Source organism: Ursus arctos, unplaced genomic scaffold (assembly GCF_023065955.2).
Source record: "Ursus arctos isolate Adak ecotype North America unplaced genomic scaffold, UrsArc2.0 scaffold_25, whole genome shotgun sequence".
NCBI lineage: Eukaryota > Metazoa > Chordata > Mammalia > Carnivora > Ursidae > Ursus > Ursus arctos.
Window position 1 is genome coordinate 29,285,069 of NW_026622930.1, and position 18,371 is coordinate 29,303,439.

At 42.8% G+C, this 18,371-nt stretch overlaps 1 protein-coding gene across 2 annotated transcripts in view; it reads right to left on the minus strand.

The window, feature by feature from the left end:
• SIPA1L1 (signal induced proliferation associated 1 like 1) overlaps positions 1 to 18,371 on the minus strand; it is a 446,735-nt gene that overhangs the window by 372,444 nt on the left and 55,920 nt on the right. For both annotated transcript variants that reach the window (XM_057318467.1, XM_044391372.3), the window contains exon 3: positions 3,383 to 3,507. The gene's annotated coding sequence lies outside the window, so the exon portion shown is untranslated. The remainder of the gene's footprint in view (positions 1 to 3,382; positions 3,508 to 18,371) is intronic.

An 18,371-nucleotide genomic window follows, 5' to 3' on the forward strand; every position in this document is an offset into this window, starting at 1 on the left:
AACAATCGTGCAGACGTGTCCTGTTGCACTCTTGCGGTTGGTGCTAGAATGGATGTCATTCTCGCTTGTGGCATGACCAGCCCACGGCAGCTGCTCTGGTTGGCAGTGGACTCTGAGGATTGCTGCTCCCAGCTGCTCCCACCTCTCAGAACAGCCAGCTCCTAGTCCCTGGGCTGCTGGGCAGTTCACTTTCCTCGTTCCACACTTCTGCTGAGGACTGCCCAAAGCACAGTCCCTGCCAAGTAACAGGGGACAACCTGAAGATGCAGGATTGTTCTAGAGAATCCATTCTAATTCCCCCAGCTGGGACTGTATTACGGGAGCAAAAATGAAAGTGTAACACCGACTGGTCTTCACCTGAAGGTAGTTCCACGGGGTGGAGTCAGAGGGACCTGGCCTCACACCCCACCTCCACATCCACACTTTGTAGCCTAGTGGCTTTGGAAAAAGTTACCTACCTCTCTAAGCCTTGGCTTTCTTGACTTTAAAGTGGTAATAATAATCACAATTGGGTTTTTTTAAGATAGATTTATTATTTATTTGAGAGAAAAAGAGTGCACGAGCAGGGGGAGGGGCAAAAGGAGACAGAGAGAGAGAAGCAACTCCCCACTGAGCTGGGAGCCTGACTCAGGGCTTGATCCCATGACCCTGAGATTATGACCTGAGCTAAAACCAAGAGTCAGTCGCTTAACTGACTGAACCACCCACATGTCCCATGGTTGTTTGTTAAACACATGGTGTTTAGAGGATTAAATAACATAACATGAATTTTTTAAAAAATATTTTATTTTTAAGCAATCTCTACATCCAACCTGGGACTCGAACTCACAGCCCTGACATCAAGAGTCACGTGCTCTACTGACTGAGCCAGGCTCCCTGAGATAACACATGTTCTGTTAGACTCTCTAGGTTGGCTACCTAAGAGCCTAGCACAACCCCCTTTTCCCTCCTTGCCCTCCATGTCTTTCCAGATTTCTTGAAGCCTTCAGAACAAGCTCACATAAAATAGGGACTCTTCTGAAAACTCTGAGTTCCAAAAGATACACAGAAATACAGTGAAATGCCAATGCAGAAATGTAGAAAGACAGTACCCACCAGGCTCTCTCCATCACTCACCTGCCCCTCTCCCTGCACCGGCTGCTACCACATTTTCTTTGCACAATGCTTTCCTTGACTTGTTTTGGTCCACATCAGGAAAATACCTCCCAGATTCATTCCAAACTCAAACATCTCCCAAATTTGCAGAATAGCTGGTGAGAGAAGGACCTGACTGACCCAGCTCTGGATGAGGTGCCTGCCTCTGGACCAATCAGCTGTGACCAGGAGTCTGCAGCCATGTTGCATAAAGTGGCATGGAGAAGCCGTGACAAGACTGTGGGGGTGACAGTTCCCAGGAAGAGGGACAGCAGAACGCAGTGAACACACGGAGTGGAGGAGTTACGTGAGAGGTATATGACCAGGCTTCATTCCTTAAAGAAATTATTATATACAGGTGGCCAGGAAGAAGACAGAAATATTAAGTCTTTGATTAAGTTTAAATTGATTCTGATGCAAAAGGGGATAATGTATGAAAAAAAACCCAAATGATCAACAGTGGTAGAAGAAATCTTGTGCTTTTTGAGTTCCAATCAATAAGGCCCTGCCTCTCTCTCTGGAGGACATCTGCTCCTCAGGACTTTCTACCCTTACAAAGCTCTAGGCCTTACCCTTCCTTCTGTCTTGGAAGACAAGACATAAAAACACTTACTCAAAATAAAGGATGGCTAGGGGACAGGTTTTGTCAAACAGGGGAACTATTTAAAGTGGGATCTTTCTGCCCTGGGCAGGAATTAATGGAATTAAGCCATGAACGGGGATTTACTCTACTGCACACAGTGAAAGAGGCTACAAAATGGGATAAGACAGGATTAAGTAGCATAATTAGAGTTTATGGGAAAGAGATCAAGAAGTTAGTGATGGCTCCAGGAAGCCAGTGGATCTTGGCTCCTGTGGTGAAGATGAAAGAAGGTGGAGCAGGGAGGGAGGAGCAGCGAACAAAAGAACCGAGGTCAGAGTGAACGTGGCACATTTGTGGACAGTCACATGCAAGAGAGCGCAGAACATCGGCCACTGAACTGTGGGATGCCCAGTGAAAGAACCCAGCAGTGTGCCTGTTAAATGCAGATTCCTGCCGCCCCCCGCCCCGCCCTGGGCACAGATTTGGGTGTAGTTGTTCTGAAGAGGGTCCTGATAGCTCAGGAGAGCTGCACTGAGCCAGTGCCCCTGCGGCCACTTCTTGGGGCTACTTTGGTCCCCAATCCCTAGAGGGGCCACTTGGTCACCAGCTGGTCTGGCCTTCAGCTCCCAGGCTGCACATTGTGACACCCAGCCCAGATGCAAGGAAAACAGTCTAGACGTTGAATGCTTCTTAGACAATGTTGCTGGTTATATGTCTCACTCGTTCTCTCACCTGTTTTTTATTATCTAGCCAAACTCTTTTATATAAACGTAACAATCAGCATTTGTATAATAGTAAAGAGTGATTTATCTTAATTAAAAAAAAAGAGGTGTGTTTGAAGAGTTTCTATTCCAAACTTCCCAAGAGTTGATACTATTAATTAATCATACATTATTTCTTTTTCTTTCTAAGCCACTTTTTATCTCCTCTCCTGCCATTCAACCCACATAATTTCCTTTAAGGTGTCATTTTACAACAAGAAAACAGAGTTAAGGATAAGTCTCATAATTTTCAAGGTGTTGAGACTAAAATAGGTTTTTTAATACCCTCCCCAAGGGTCTTCTTATTAAGCCATTATCTTGTCATTATTTTATTCTTGCGTCGTTCCCTTCAATTATTTTCAAAAAAGTTTAAAATGCTAGTAAGATGTGTTTCAGTCCCTTGACCCAGAAATTACAAGTACACACAGAATGAATATGACTTTTCACTGCCCCTCCCTCTTCTCTGCTTGAATTTCTCTTATACTCAGTCCATCCCCAGTCTAAGTTTTGTAACCGTATTTCTCTGGACCTACTGTGAGGATGAGACAGGAAAAGCATCTGCCTTGTGTCATTACGTTCATTTAGTTGGGTGGTTCTCACTCCAGCATCACCATGAATAGACTTTGAGTCTTCCATCTAATTTCCATCTAGCCCCATTTTTTAAAGTATATTTTTAAAGATTTTATTTATTTATTTGACGGAAAGAGAGAGAGAAAGCACAAGCAAGGGGGGAGGGGCAGAGGGAGAAGCAGACTCCCCGCTGAGCAGGGAACCCGATGCCAGGCCGATCCCTGGGCCCCCAGATCATGACCTGAGCTGAAGGCAGATGCTTAACCACTGAGCCACCCGGGAGCCCCCATCTAGCCCCACTCTATTAGAAATGTGATTACTATTCAGCAGTTACCTCTTCTAATAATCAGAAGAAACGACTATGATGACTCACAATCTTCTTGGTCTCCAAGCACTGGATACAATCCCATCTGAGAGCTCTGTGTCCTGAGATTGGTCTGCATCTCTGGTCTCTGCTGCCTAGGAGCACACAAGATGAAAAACAACATTTATTGGGCCATCACTGGGGTAGTGAATCAGACCAACTCAGATGAACAATAGCTGTAAGTACACAAGTCAGCCTCTGGGTGCTAAACAATATACACCTAGCACCCCTCTCGGGATTGTGTTCTGCTTATTTATTATTACACAGTAAATTACCAACCACCATTTTATTATATTTCACAGTTTTCAAGTCAGAGAATCTGGCAGAGCCCAGCCAGGTGATTCTTCTGTTCCAACCCACGTGTCTGCACCTTGGTAGCCACCTGGCCTCTTCAGCAAAGCAGTCTCAGGGTAGTCGGACTTGGCAGCCAGTTTCCAAAAAGGGTGTTTTGAGGGATGGGAAGTGGAAGTTGCCTCTTTCTTTCTTTCTTTCTTTCTTTCTTTCTTTCTTTCTTTCTTATTCATTTATTTATTTGAGAGACAGAGCATGAGCAGGAGGAGCACAGGGAGAGGGAGAGAGAATCTCAAGCAAGCTCCGCATTGAACATGGAGCCAGACATGAGGCTTGATCCCATGGCCCTGAGATCAGGACCTGAGCCCAAACCAAGGGTCAGCCACTCAATGGACTGCACCACCCAGGCTCCCTGGAAGCTGTCAATTTCTTAAGGCCTGCACCCGGAAATTGGCATATTACTTCTGCCATATTCTATTAGTCAAGAAATTACATCTCCAACCTACGTAATGAGAGAGAGGACTAATAAAGAGTATGTGGCCATCTTTAATCCATCATGGAGTTTTTTCACCAAATGTTTGTAGAGCATGTAGTCAAGCCCAGGCTCTGTGTACAACGCTGGGAATATGGAGGAATGGTAACACCCTCCCTGCCACGAACAAGTCCACGGCCTAGAGGAGAAGCCGATGTGTTATATAGTTCCCGTTCGTAAAGTTCAGTAATTCTCCAAGACAATCAATCAGTGAAACCAGGAGTAAATTTTAGGAGATAATTTAAAATGAAAAAGAGAAAAATCCACTGTCTAATAATATCTAGTTTCTCATAATTCAAACGTGTATTTATCTAACAACACCTGCCATACAAATAAATTGTGACGTGGAGCCAAAGCTTGAAGTGTTAGAGGGGAAAATAAATGGCAGAGATAACTTCTTTGAGAAACAAAGCTTGTGCATGCTAAGAAACTGTAGTCAGAGCTCAGAGATCGTGGGATAAATTCCAAAAGACTTCAGTTCTCATCTGTAAGCCAAGCAGTTAGGCCAGGTATCACCCTTGGCGAACCTGTCAATCAGCAATCAGAGAAGGCTTACCCTCGTAACAGAGCATCTGGATCACAAAGGAAAGGCAGAGCAATCAGGCATCCTCTTCTGGGGCGGCGGGGGGGGGGGTGGGGGGGGGAAGGAAAGAGAACGTTTCTAGTTCAGCAGCCTTGCAGCTCGGATGCTGTCTCCCCCCTGAAGCCAAGCTGTTAGGCATAAAGTCGCTTAGCTTAATAGACTGATATGTCACAATTGTTTAAGGTTTGAGATTTCCAGCAAAAGTTTGGGAGAATATGGTCACACTGTAATAGATTTACTGTGTTCATGAAGCAAAAATATGGTAAAGATTTGGAGAAAGTGGTTTAGATTCTGCTTTTTAGGGATGATTCCTGAGGGACAGGCCATCAAAATCACTGACCTACAAGCCATTCCCTGCCTGCCCAGTTCCTTTGGGCCTTTGGGTTTTGTCCATGTTGCTCTCTCACCTGGAACATCTGGGTCATGCTGGAAAGGGGAAAGGAAAACGTGAGAATGTGGTTGGGACCAGGGAAGTGGCCCAAGCAGTATACTATTTGGAAGGCACATGTTGTTCCCAACGGGAACGCAGATGACAAATGCTGCTGTAGAGAGAAAGGAGACTCACGTGGTGGGAAAAGGTCTCAGATAGGGTGTGTGAACTTGAGCTAAACAGAGACAGAGATGTCAAAGAAGATGGTTCTAGGCCGGCAAAACAGCACATGTGACACATGAATATGGTTCCAGCCAGTAGGTTTTGAGCACCTACTCTATGGCAGGCATTGGCCGCTGCTGAGCCCTCTATGGGATCTGGACACATTCGAGAGACCTCGAGGAGACCAGCCCAGTACAAGTATCTAAGACTGTTGGGACGTAAGTTTAGCAACACAGGCACGTCCAAGTTAGAAAGAGCCTTGAATCCTCTACTAAAGTCTTTGAAGCAGTGTTCCTCATTCTAGAAACAGAAGTTCCTTGGTTTGTTTCAAAGAGCTCTTGACAGATTCTTTTCCAAAAGTGTAATCCATATTTCAACAAGGGGAAAAAGAGCGCCTGCATTCTACATTTAGAACAGTCATCACTGGGGGCGCCTGGGTGGCGCAGTCGTTAAGCCTCTGCCTTTGGCTCAGGGCGTGATCCCGGGAGTCCTGGGATCGAGCCCCACATCAGGCTCCTCTGCTGGGAGCCTGCTTCTTCCTCTCCCACTCCCCCTGCTTGTATTCCCTCTCTCGCTGGCTGTCTCTCTCAGTCAAATAAATAAATAAAATCTTTAAAAAAAAAAAAAAGAACAGTCATCACTGTTAAACCTAATTTATATATGGGATCAAATGCCTAGTGGTTCTTGGTACTAGTCCCTGTACTCTTTGACTTCTCATTCTTATATATTTCTTGGTTTAAACATGACCTGAACTGTGTATTATTCAATGACTTTTAAATATCATTGGATTTTCTTGGATAAGCAATTATGAAATAAGAGGCAAACTATTTTACAGGTTGTATTTTTCTAAATCACAATATTGAAATGCTTGGTTTGCTCCAGGAAGGTGAGGCCAGGAGAAGGAAGAATAAGTTAACATGTACAAAGTCATCTCCTGAAAAATGGAAGATTTTTCTCGTGCTTGCCCCACTTCCCAGTGTCCCCACTCTACCTATCACATGAGACCCACCTTAAGTCCAACTTCTTCCATAACATTCTCTCTCATGTTTCCATCTTCTACTGATTATTTCCCTCCCCGAGCTCCTCTTGCACATGTCATTATTAAACTCTCTCAATCTTTAGAAACTAAACTAATAAGCATTTTAGATCCTATACATTTTTTATATTGCTCAAGGTCTAGCTAATAATAATAACTAATAATAATAATAATAATAGCCAACATTTGTTGGGCATTTAACTGTGCCGATGTGTAACTTGCACTATTCGATTTAATTCTTGCAGTCATCCTTGGAGGATGGTGCTATCATTATCCTCACTTTACAGATGAGGAAATTGAGACTTACTCAAAGTTATATGGCCAGAAAATGATGAACTCAGGATTTGAAGGTATTCTGATCCAGAGTCCATGTACTTAACTCTTTCTCAAAATAATACAAAAAGCATTTACTGAGCATCTACTGTGTTCCAGGGATTGCATTAAGTGCATTACATGGACTACTTCGTTTATTTTTCACATGTTATCTATGAGGTAGGTACTATTATTGTCCCCATTTTAAGGATCAGGAAATTGAGAGGTCATGAGATTTTTTTGTCTTTGTTTTTGTGAGAGCATTTAAGTCCTACTACAGTAGCAAATTTCAATTATTTTTTTTAAAGATTTTATTTATTTATTTGACAGAGATAGAGACAGCCAGCGAGAGAGGGAACACAAGCAGGGGGAGTGGGAGAGGAAGAAGCAGGCTCATAGCGGAGGAGCCTGATGTGGGGCTCGATCCCATAACGCCGGGATCACGCCCTGAGCCAAAGGCAGACGCTTAACAGCTGTGCCACCCAGGCGCCCCGCAAATTTCAATTATTTAATACAGTGTTATCACTATAGTCACTATGTCTTAATGCGAGAAGTAGTGAGTTTAAACAGCTCTGTCAAGGGCATATATATCCAGTGAGGGGCTGGAATCCAGATTGGGGCCAACCACAATTCAGCCTAGAGACACTGAAGAACATAGAATGCTCCACTTAATGCAGGACTGCCTTCCATAACATCCTGGCTGCTACAATTCTCTTACTTCAACCATTTCCTTCATCACATGTTATCCAATGTCTTGACTCTCCTTAGGCTAATCCTAGATAGCATCCATCTTAAAGCATGGTCTTCTGAACTAGAGCAAATATCTCAGATAGGATCCGATCAGACCCTGTCATAAGTCTCATCCCACAAACAAAATTACAGGGTTCTGAAGCCAGGTTCCCTGCCATTCTCCTTTCCATGGCCCTCAGCCCCGCACTCAGTGTGCCATGTCAGTTCCTGTCTTCGGCCACAAAGACGCTCAGCTCGTTTCTTAATGTGATAGTGGTTTGGATTTCCATCTCCGTAGTGAGTGGGGTATCAGTTAGGAATGATTTCCACTGTTAATAATAGAACATCCACTAATGGCTTAAACAAAAGTGTTTATAATTCTTACATCACAGCCATCTGGACAACATGGTGGCTGGCGTTCGTGTAATGGCTTAACGATGACAGGGCTGGCATTGCTACGATTCTCTTGGCCTTTTCTTCCCAGTTACAAGTTTCAGGCAAGTCAAGAAGGGTTGAAGGTGCTGGATGTGCCAGTTGTTTCTTTTTTTTTTTTTAAGGTTTTATTTATTTATTTATTTAAGAGGGAGAGAGAGCATGTGTGAGCCCCGAGAGGGGCAGAGGGAATCTCGAGAGGAATGTTAAGCAGACTCCGTGCTCAGTGAGGAGCATGATGCAGGGCTGGATCTCATGACCCCGAGATCATTACTTGAGCTGAATTCATGAGTCAGATGCTTAACTGACTGAGCCACCCAGGTGCCCCAGTTCTGTTGCTTTTAAAAGAAAAACAAAAGTTTTCCTAAAAGCCTCCTCAGCAAACTCCCCATCTGGCTCATTGGCTACAGCTGGGGGTCACGTGGCACTTCTGGCTGCAAGGGAGTCTAGGAAGCTGGGGAACATGACTGCTCTGACTAGCTTAGACCCTTCATGATCCATTGCTTGGGTTTGGCACATTGCTGTCCAGAACAAGCAAAAAGGAAGAACAAGATCCTAGGTACCCGAGAGGCATAGAAGAGTGTCTGCCATGGCAGAGAGTGAAAGTCATCTGCAGCCCTATATCCACTGTCTAATTTGTTTGGGGATGAAATTAGTCTTTGGGCAGCAATGTATACATCCAGTTATAGCCTCCCTACCCACACTATTGGAACCCACTCCAGTTTCCTCCTAGAACTGAAGTCCAGCTATGAATAGAAGCCATGGATGCAGCTAATTCCTGCCAATCTCTTTCTCTAAACCCTGCAAGCAGTTAAAGCTTCCAGCAGTCTGAACAAATGTCCCTGATCTTGGACTCAGACTTGACCCTTAAGAACAAGTACTGCTTGTTGCTCGTGAAGCTCTGCATCATGCCCCATTCTACATTTCTAGATCAGACTTGTTGATCTTGGACTTGGACCTGGATTGGATTTTGGTCTTGGCTGACTTTAGCTCAAATCCTTCTCCTAGCTGGGAACTCCCAGCATGCCTTGAAGCCCAACCCACACCATCTATGACACATAACAGATTACTAAATAAATTCACATTGAATTTCTTTGAATATTTAAATTCCCAGGATGTCAACTGCTGTCACTAACAGCAATAGCCATCTGTCAGAAATGCTATTAAGGAAGTAACCTTGTTCAAGGAAGACTTGTAGCAAGTTAGCTTCAATTTATTAGGCAATATGGTCAAAGATAAATGAAGTTCCATTTTTAAAAGGGAACTTTTGAGTTTCGTACATTGAGTAATGGGCCACAACAACAATCAGCGATAAAACAGGACAAGTCTGAATATGGGTTGATCTTGTACTGTCTGGCCAACCAACACTGAATATCAATGTCTAAGTTTTCAGATAAAAGAAATAAAAGGAGAAAGTCACAAGGCTTATAGAAGAACAGGGTAGCAAATATTGTAACATCCTGTATGAATACTGATATCTACATTCCAGGAAAGTGTCTCATTGGAAGAGCGAAAATACTTTGTTTTACCCAGATAATAAGAACGATTTAACCTTCCACATTTCTCTATAGCTCAAAGCTAAGAATAATACTTAACCATAATAACTACACTTTCCTAGAGTCCCGGTAAATGTGCATCTCTAATTCTGCAAAGCTTTTGGTTTTCTATTTTTTTCCTTAATTGGTTTATTGCATGTATGTCTTATTGAAAGCCATCTCAAAGATTGTTTTCAAAAGATTGGGGTTTTTTGTTTGGTTTGGTTTGGTTTTTGTTTGGTTTTTTTGGCAGGGGAGAGTGCAGCCCAAAGGGATTGAAGTTAATCAGGTCATGCTATACACGTTTCTTGTGATCTAGCTTTTTACAAAGCATAGCATAGTAGGATGACTAGAAATAGATAGGTTGATAGAATGTACTTTCCTGCTACGTCAGTTAAGCATTTGACGTGGTTTGACGGGATCTGAATGGCAATTATATCCAGGTTGAGCTCCCTGACAAGAGTTTGGACTACAGACACCGTGGCTGTGTTGGTAACTGGGAGAAATTCCAATAAGCTGGGCGTGCGTATGTCAAGGATGATATTTGATGATGAAAGTTTAGAAATCCAACTTATTTTCTTACTGCCCTGTGGTCTCCTGACCTCTTAAGGGAGAGCCACAATTTTCCTTCAGGGAAATTCAAGTAATTGAATGAATACTTCATTGAGACCTCAGAGCACCATCTCCTCACCAGCCATTCCAACTCTGATTGATTGGTAGTGACTGTGGGCACTGTGTTTAAAAGGACTCTGAGATTTCATCCAGACTCAACAGGAAAGATGCTTAGCTTCATTAACGATATGTGTCAGGGGTGGGAGCCAGTGAAAGTGGAGTGGGAAGCGTGCATCTATACGCCATTCATGCTAGAGATCAGTGTCACCTGAGGGCTTGCTAAGTCACAGATCACTGTGTTTTAATACGTCAGCGGTAGGGCCTGAAAATCTGCATTTCTAACAAGTTCCCAGTTTTGTTGACGCTATGGATCCAGGGACCACTCTTTGAGAACCATTTCGCTAGGTTAAAGCAGAAATCGTTTTAACCAGGAAATTTAAAAAAAAATTATTTCCAATGGTCTGAATTATAGAAGAGTTTTGATAAAGCAGTTGAAGATTTTCTGATTGTAATTAACAAACATCTCCATGGAGTCACGGAGGAGTTAACTGCCCTTTGTGCCCTGCAGAAATTGACGTGCTGGGTGAGTGGTTTAATACTGATCATTTGAACTTGAGGGACATATTAGCTGCGGACAGCAGTTTGGAGTGTAGTGTAAGATAGAATTGTTCTCCCAGTGCTAATTAGACACCAGGAGAAGCTGCATATTGAGTCTTCTCTTGGTTCACGGATCGTGTAATCAGAACAGAACAGGACATCTGTCCACCTATTTGCTGAGCCTGAAGAATGGCATCCCGCTCATCTAACAGTTAAAGTAGTTAATAACTTCATATGTGCCAGCCAGATGGGGTGTTACACGTAGCACCACGTTTAATATATTATCACATTTAATCCTCATGTCCACCATTTTCTGGATGAGAAAATAGAGGCTCAAGGAGGTTAAATAATTCTCCCAAGTTCACAGAAATAGTAAGGGGCACAGCTAGGGCTTACATCCAGGCAGTCGCCCCCCCAGGCCTTATACTCCACACGCCCATAGCAGTAAACTGCAAGCCGCATCGATTTACACAGGTGTCGGTTGAAGGGCAAGAACAAGGATACAACCTGGTTTCGTAACATTTGAGTCAGACCTTGGATGTTTAAAGACACTTTCTCTCCACTGTGATTCTAGAAATGCTATTTGCATGCAACCTTGGTTCACAGGATCTCCACCAGCCTCACCTGGCAAGGACCACCCCCCCCCCCACAACATATATGGGATGTGTTACCAAAAAGCTCCAGGTGCATCATGCCATTGTCAGTCATATCTTGTTTTAAACATGCCAATGGAATTGGTTGTTTAAAGGAATCTATTGGCAAATGCTATTCTTGAAAAATGAAAAATCTTCTGGTAATGAAAATAATCACTCTATGTTCTGTTTTACAAGTCTGATTAAAAAAAAAAAAAAAAAGCCAGATTTCTTTTTTCTTGGCAGGTGGGAGGTGTTTGGTTTGAGTAGGAAGAATTTAGCCCACAGGAGAAATCAGGAGCCAAAGTCAAAAGCCCATTTGCTTTTTTATCCTTCTCTTTCTTTAATCTAAAGGGTAAGAGGGGATTTAGCCCAGGAGTAGACATGGTTGCACTGGACAGAATTCCCCTGGCTACCCAGTTAGTTGCTGCCCCGATGCCTGGGAACAGTTGTCTTGCCCAGTGAGACTCCCCACAATGAACTCCACGGCAAGCTGGTGGGGACGCAGAGCCAGCCTCCGGCGTCCGGAAGGCCAGCATAGTTCAATTTTTAGTAAAGTTGATCAAGGAAACGAGAGAAAAACGTTAATCAGTAGTTCTCACACGGAAGGCCAAAGAGATCCTCTGTAACTTTTCCACGTATTCACCCGAGGATGAACTATCATAGGGTTCAGTGGCACTTTCTCACGGAGAGCCCTCATCTTGTGAATCTTAATGGGATGTTTCTCACGAATGTGAGTTTGCCTGGATTTGCCTCTGTGTCCTTATCTGATCTACAGAGCCATGTTAAATGGTGAAAACTCGGGGGCGTGAATAGGGAAAGGGGAGGGAGGACACAAACCCCACACTAAACCCTGTGCCCCTGGAATAATTGCCCTGCTGCCCCAGCCTCTCTATGTGTCTTCATCGTCATGTAAATGATGCTTTAAAAAGCAGAAAAATTCCCCCAGTCCCGTGCTACACAGAGACCAGTGCTGCCCAAACTTTCAACTGAAGAGCAGCAGGAGGCCTGAGCCACATACTGCACCCCTGGCCTCCACACTCTGCATGTCTGCGGGTCGTGGAAGGAGGTGCTCAAAGGCACGTCCTCCTCAAGATCTTCTGTTTTCGATTAAAAAAAAAAATTTCACGTAGATTTTTTCACCCCTGTTTTGGGCCTATGGGTGTGAGTGACCCCAACCTGGGAAGATGGGTACAGGTCACGCATCCACCCACTGAGCCATCAGATCAGCTCTGGCTCATCTAGTTTGGGCTTTGAAGTCACTTGTGTGACCAAATGTCCTGGGCCTATTACATTTTATTTAGAGCAGTGTAAGTAACCAGACTGTGCTCAGCTGGAATTTTAGATCCTTTCTCAAATGCAAAGGGATACACTGAAGTCAGGTTAAATGTTACTGATTGCTGGGAGTGCAAAGGAGATACCAAAGGGAAATGATGGAACTTTAAGCAGAAGGATTGGTAAATATATAAACGTCTTAAATAAGGGTTAAAAGGGGAGAATACTGTATGCAATGACTATATTCTGAATCATAAATATAGAAGCATTTTTCTTTACCAGGGGGGTTATGGAGAAAGCACATACAAAAATATTTGACCCCTTTTCAGTGATCATATTTGCAGGGAGAGTATTGATATTGTCATTCCGAGTCTGTTGTGTATAACGGGATGAAGCCGCAGCACCCATAAAAATGCTCCACTTTTTCATTTTTTCTGCATTTTTCCGAATCTGGGAGCATAGTTGACTGACAGCCCCCCTTCTGCCCTTTGGATACCCCCCCTCGCTGGGTTCACACTGAGGCCACGCCCTCAGGACTGCTCCCAGCCAATGAATAAGCACCATGGAGTCGCACTAGTCCGGCCTTCTTTCTGCTGGTCACATGACTGCAACTGACATTTTTGGCTCCAGGGCTCTCCAGCCACGTGGCTGAAACTCTCTTATAAGTGGGCTGCAGTCTGAGGCTCTTACTAAACCATCCTCCTTCCTTCCCCTGTCCATTTCATAGCTGTTAGACTTGCACTGTTGTCTGCAAGCTACCCCTGCCTCTCTTGTTTCTCCCCTTTCCCCTTCTCCATTTTCCCCTCCCAAATCCGTTGCATGTTAATGCCAGGGTGTTTGCCTCTTGAAAGACCTGAGCTAACCTAAAGACAAATGGACAATCATGAGATATAGTTATCCATGGTTTATATTTTCCATGATTTTAATGATCTGCAGTCAACTTCAGTCTGGAAGCCCACAGTCCTCCTTCTGACATATTGTCAGAAGGTCGGTGGTAGCCAAATGTATGCTGATGTGGGAAACAAAGGCAGAAGAAAAATTAGTAAATTTCCTTACTACCTACAGCCCATTGACAAGTTCTTGAAACAGGCAGAGTGACATTCCTCTAGGGACTCAACTGCCTCAATGTGAATACTTTGCTAAGGGCAAAAGGCAATCCTAGCCCGAACCCCCACCCCCCAACCAGCATCTAGAAGTCTACTTTAGCATATAAAAATTCCTTTAGAAATATCCTTTATCCCTAAACCCCTAAAGATACATGTTGGCAATCATCCCCCAAGCATATGGTCCACTGATATACATCTGAAGGGTCTCATGACTAAGGTTTTATTAGACGGTAATAAATGACCTTTTCCCAACAATAGCTAACCCTCTCAAGGTCCTGGAAACCTTGCTTCCAAAATTCCTTAGAGACTTATGCTATCCCTACCCCCCCCCAACTTGAAAGTATATAATGGGCCACTCCTCATGACCCCAGTGCAGCTCTTTCTGCCATGAGTTCTGTCAACCGTACTTTAATAAAATCACCTTTCTGCACCAAAGACATCCCAAGAATTCTTTCTTGGCCATCGGCTTTGAACCCTAACGTCTTTCCTACATCACTAGCCACAGCGCCTGTCATTCACCCCACTTCATCCCATCATGTAAGCATTTTATTATCTCACATCATTACATGAAGAAAGGTAAATACAATATAATGTTTTGAGAGTCCACACGCACATAACTTGTATTACAGTATATTGTTATAATTGTTCTATTTTATTATTACTTATTTTTAGTCTCTTACTGCACCTAATTTATAAAGTAAAATTAACCATAGGTATGTATGCATGCATACGAAAAAAACATAGTGTATACATAGGGTATATGTTTGGTACTGAGTTTTCAGGTATCTACTGGAGGTTTTGGAACCCACGCACAGATAAGGGGAGATTACTGTATTCTAATTGCTAGATTCTCAGTGTGAAAGAAAAGAGATATAATACAGAGTAGATTAAATAAAGCCCTCAAATCCTGCATGTGAAGTGGAAGTATCACTATTAGTTTGTGAGGTATTCTACCTTTAAATACCAGCCATTCTCCAAGATGGCCCCTGATGATTCTGTCCTGGAGATGTTCATTGCCCTTCTGTAGTCCCTACCCCGCCCTTATGTAACCAGTAGTATAGCTGGGAATGATGGAGTGTGATTTCCAAGACTTTAGCATAAAAGACAGTGGTTTCTGTCTTTCTCCCTTGGATCACTCGCTCTGGGGAAGCTAGCTGGCATGGCTTCAGGACATTCAAAGAGGTCTTCAGAGAGACCCATGTGAGAAGGAACTGGAGCCTCCTGCCAAAAGCCAGCACCAACTTGCCAGGTATAGAGCACGATACCTTGGAGGTAAACCTTCCACCCCGGTCAAGCCTTCAGATGACTGTAGCCCGGGCCAACATCTTGACTACCACCTTATGGGAGACCCTAAGTCAGAACCACCGGGTGAGCCACCCTCAGATGCCTGACCCACAGAAACTGAGATAACAAATGTTTCTTGTTTTAAGCAGCTATGTTTTGGGATAATTTGTTCGACAGTACCTGATAACTAACACACACCCACACCTGCGCACGCACACACATTTTATAATTTCTAGATCCAGCTGCCAATTTGCAGAAAACACAGAGGACAGAAGAATATGTTGCAGTGCATCACGGAGTCGATCAGCAAGTTCACGTATTCAAATTCAGATTTGCGTTCAATCAGCAAAGTCCAAACTGTGAGAAACTTTACAGGTCACGGAGCCTGGGTTCTTTAACAGATAAATTGTAAGGAAAAGGAAGGACTAAAAAGAAAAACTTTACATTGTAAGAGTCTTAAAAGACACATTAAATCTTAAAAATTGTCAAGAATAAACTATAATGTTTAGAGAGGTATACTTCGGATAAAACTAAAGAAACACAAGTAAGTGACTACTGTAAAACAATAGTTCTTAAACTTTAAACACACATCAGAATCACCTGGAGGATTTCTCAAAACACTGATGGCTAGGCTCCACCCCCAGACTTTCTGATTTAGCAGATCTGTGATAGGGACAAAGGCTTTGCATTACTATCAAGTTCCCAGGTGGGGATGAATCCTCTGGTCCAGAGGACCACTGCCATAAAAGTCAGGAGAGGGGTCACTTGGGATGGGAAGGATGAGAAAAAAGGGAGAGCCCGTAATTGGGACAGGTGGCTGGCCAAGTTTTATTTTGTTGCTATTGGTTGCAAGACTGTTAGCCTTATCATAATTCATTAAGCTATGCATTTGTTTTATGTGGGCTTTTAAATCTGTTTTATTTTACAATAATGAGGGTAAAAGTGAAAATTCTGCAAAATTAAAAAATAGTAGACTTCTGACTTTCACAGTCCAGTTGGGTGTTTTCCTCATGCTCCAAAACCAGAAAGTAGGTGTGGCACATCCGTTACATATGACGCTAGTTCTAGACTCAGTACTACAGACTGTCAAGTACCCTACTGCAGACATTCGATAAGTTATTTGTATCTAGATACTTCCCATTCATTCTTGCCAGTAATATTTCTGAAGCATCAATGAAGATAGAGCCCCGTGCTCTGTATAAAATGTTAGAGTTAGAACAAAACAAAACAAAACGAAACATGGTGCTTTGGGTCTACTGGGGAGAAGCAGATTTTTTTTAAAGCAACAAATAAAGCTACATAAAATTAGAAACATTGACTATACTTTCAGCTGCTCTCTTTAATACATTTGCTTTTCTTAAAAAATTCAGAAGAATATACATTTAGAAGTCATATTTATAACTCAAGTCCAAAAATATTCTTAAAATATTTATGACAAAATTAAGTCCTAGCAAAATGTTCACGGTGGTATCTTTAAAGTACTGTCTTTTTCTTTCATCTTGCTTCCTACTTATCACCATCAAATATTTATTCAGTATATTGATTGTTATTAAATTAAAATAGATTACCTGGGCAATTGCCATTTGGCCAGAGGAAGAGCATAGTATTAAGTGATCACCCTCCTGTCTCTTTCTACTTCAGTGTCCGTGAGATGGTCACGGTGTTCAACCTTTTCTTTTCTATTTCCTCCCTTTGAATTTGGTATTAAATGGACAATGCAGATATTATGAAACTGTGTAAGTTCCTCTAGAACTCTCATACTTCTGAGGAATGACCAGAATTAGTAATTCAGTGTTGAGAAATAGTAGCAGCAGCACGACTACCCGTATGATAAGTAGATCCCAAGGACCTCCTTTATGGTTTTTATCTGGTTTGGGGTTTTGCGGGGGAGGGGAGAGGGGGGAGTGGCTCACACTGTTGAAAATCAGATGAGAGCTTTGACCTTGTACCTGAAAAGGTGACCAAATGCACCACAAAACATCATGAGACTTCCAGGCCACTTGTCAATACACGTGGATCTCCCATGGGGTCCAAGGACCAGACAGAATACCTGACTTCATTATACTGTATGATGCTGAGTGCTAGGAATAGAAATATATAAACAAGTGGTCCCTGTTTTCAAAGAGCTCTCATCCCAGTGAAGAACAAACTAGACAAAAATATTTTTATTGCAGTAAGATGCTGTTTTAATTGAGCTATGTACAGATAAAAACCTTTGGGTAAACAACACAATTATTTTTGTATGCTTATACCTTTTTGGAAACAAAATGCCTTAGGGCTCTTTATAAACCATATTATCCAGATGGAAAAACAGGGAGAAAAGAGAGATCCTGAGCTTGCCAAATATGACTCAGCAAGTCAGTGACATACCTGGAAATAGAAAGGAGAAATGAAACAAGTTTTCAGCGATCTACCTTGAAACAAGCAATCTATTAGCTCAGCACAGCAGTCAGGAGAGAGGCAGCTCTGACACCGTAGGAGGAAGCCAGTGAGTCAGCTCCAATGTGGAGACCAGGTCTGAAGAAAGTCCTCCTATGTGGAACAGTGCACAACTCTGACTCCCTGCCTTAGTCACTTCCTCCCTGGTGGCTGGAGAGACCCGACCAAGCTTTATGTAGATGTCCATCCTGCCACTGTGTTTTCTTTGATCTATGACACAGATCCTGTCACTTCTGACTTCTTAGAACAGCTCTTGCTTCCCGCAGGTAGACCAGCTGGCTGGAGGGTGAAGGTGAAGAGTTTCCAGCCTGTGAACTCTGTCCTACAGACTTCACGGGGAAACTGGTCTTGCTGGCTTGAAAAGCCCCAAGAGCCTCCTGGGGAGAAACCCTCTGTTTGAAACAATGTGTTTCTGTCCCCAGCACCCAGCCTGGGGCCTGGCTCATGAATTAATAATAAATATATTAATAAAGATGTGTTGTGAAACTGAGTCAATTCTTCATGACATATAAGGTCAGAAAATCATGTCGTCATAATTATTAGAATGTGCTAGAATGGTGTGCTTTGCATTCTCTTCTAAATTGTGGCTGCCTAAAAGGCAAATATGACATTCATTCATTTCTGTATCCTTAATACCTGACATATGACCTGAAGCAAAGTAGATGCCTAATAAATTAATGAATGAGTGAATGTTGAATTGTGGAGAGTGTCTAAGATGTTAGCTCTTGACATAGAAAAAAAAAAGGGGGGAGGGGGGTAGCTGCATAGAGAAAGGATCCAAACGAAATTGTTAAGGACATTTTTATTAGACTACTGCTTATTTTTAAAAATCTAAGCAATAACTGGAAGCATAGAGAATAAAGTAACCACTTCACCTAAATTGCCTGAATCCAAAAGTAACCATGATTAAAATTTGGTTGATATGAATCCAGACATCTCTTAATACATAGGTTAACAGATAATATTTTTAAA